Here is a 1,992-nt window from a genome sequence, read left to right as displayed (position 1 = left end):
AGAGCTAGTTCCAGGACAGACTCCAAAACCACAGAGAAACCCTGTCTCGAAAAAACCAAAAAAAAAAAAAAAAAAAAGGCCTTGTATTCGACAGCAACCTGTTTGTAGAAACCCAGGTATCTCCAACTGATCGGATTTTTTTGACTCTGGAATGATTGGCTTTCCTGTTTGCTCAGTTGTCTGCCTGGTCTCTCCTCTGGATGTTCTTTGGTTGTTCCTTAAACGTCACGTCTCTTTTAGTCGGTGACCTCAGGTTCTCTTGACCTCCTTGTAGAGCCTGTGTTCTCAAGGAAATAGATTTTGTAAAGAGACTACCCTTTGTTTTACCAGACCGCTCTTACAAGTGAAGCCGATAGACCTTAATGTGAAATTGGCTCTGCAGAATGTGACTGGGATTTATTCTACGGGGGAATATTCCCCTGGCTGCTTCTCAGCTGCAAAGGCGGAAGAACCTAGTCCTTATCCCACAGCAGGCTGGGATGAAAGAACACGTGACCCTTTTACCAGTTGTAAAACTTGCCACCATTACCACTGTCTCCGCACCTGCGCAGCTTCCAGAATGAAAAGAACAGCAACTTGGAACCTTCCTCTTCAAATGGGCCATTATCTCCTGTCCACTAGAGACAGAAATGATCAGAGTTAAAATGTGGATGCATTTCCTATTTCCTGGCATTCCTTTTGTTTGTTTTGGTTTTTTTTTTTTTTTTTGGTTATTCGAGACAGGGTTTCTCTGTGGTTTGGTTCCTGGCCTGGAACTAGCTCTTGTAGACCAGGCTGGTCTTGAACTCACAAAGATCCGCCTGCCTTTGCCTCCCAAGTGCTGGGATTAAAGGCGTGCGCCACCACCGCCCTGTTTGTTTGTTTGTTTTTCAAGACAGGGTTTCTCTGTGTATTCCTGGCTGTTCTGGAACTCACTCTATAGACCAGGCTGGCCTTGAACTCAGCAAGGTCCAAGGTCCGTCTGTCACAGCCCTCCAGATGCTGATGTTAAAGGCGTGGGCCACCACTGCCTTCCTTGCATTTTATATTTGATTATGGTAATTTTCTTAGATCAGGGTTTTCAGCAGTGATACTACTAACTTTCAAAGCCTGATCATTTTTTGTTGTTGTTGTTGTTGTTGTTCAGCAGAGATGGAGTGAGCTGTTTATTATAGGATAGTTAACAGTATCCCAGGCCCTCTACCCAGTAGGTGCCATTAGCACCCAGCCCCAGTTATGACTACTAAAAGTTACTTTTGTGCTTATCTGGTTTCCCATTTCTCCCTGTGCATTAGCTCTTCCCTAAGAATTGTCAGTGCTGGGAGTGTAGCTTAGAGGTAGATCACTTGCCTACTATATGTGAGAGCCTGGGTTTATGCCTCGGCATTGCCCTCTGTAAGATGCTGAGTGAAGCCTTCTCTAGTAATGCAGATCCAGGAGAATGCAGTGTTAAGCCCCACACTTTAACAGCTTTTAAATAGCTGGTAGTTGCCATACTGGTGGCACACACCTTTAATACCAATACTCTGGAGGCTGAGGAAGGTCGATCTCGAGGCCAGCCTGGACCACAGAGTTCCATCCGGGACAGCCAGGGCTACACAGAGAAACCCTGTCTCCAAATACAAAACAACAAACAAGCAGGTAGATGGTGATCGGTGCTCACTGTCAACATCCAAGGGTTTTCTTGGTTTATAGACACACCAAAAACCCTTCTCCAAGGGCGTGTCTCCTAGAGATGGGTCTGGTCCTCTCCGCAAACCTCCACCTGCTGCGTCTGTAGCATTACCCGTCATGGTCAGTCTTTCCCCCCAGAGCTTGTTTGCCCCGTTCCTTCACCAACCACCCATCTTGTGCCTGACAGTGTTTATCTCCTAGATATTGATCAGCTTTGTCGGTTTTTAAAGCCTACTAGTGGCTTCCTCATTCATGCCCTAATCTGTTACCTCTATATCTTCTGTCCTATGGACACCAACGTAACTCACTATGTCCCTTTTCTGCACAAACCCCCGGCTC

The sequence above is a fragment of the Microtus ochrogaster genome, chromosome 4 (genome assembly GCF_000317375.1).
Source record: "Microtus ochrogaster isolate Prairie Vole_2 chromosome 4, MicOch1.0, whole genome shotgun sequence".
Lineage (NCBI taxonomy): Eukaryota > Metazoa > Chordata > Mammalia > Rodentia > Cricetidae > Microtus > Microtus ochrogaster.
This window is presented reverse-complemented; position numbering follows the sequence as displayed.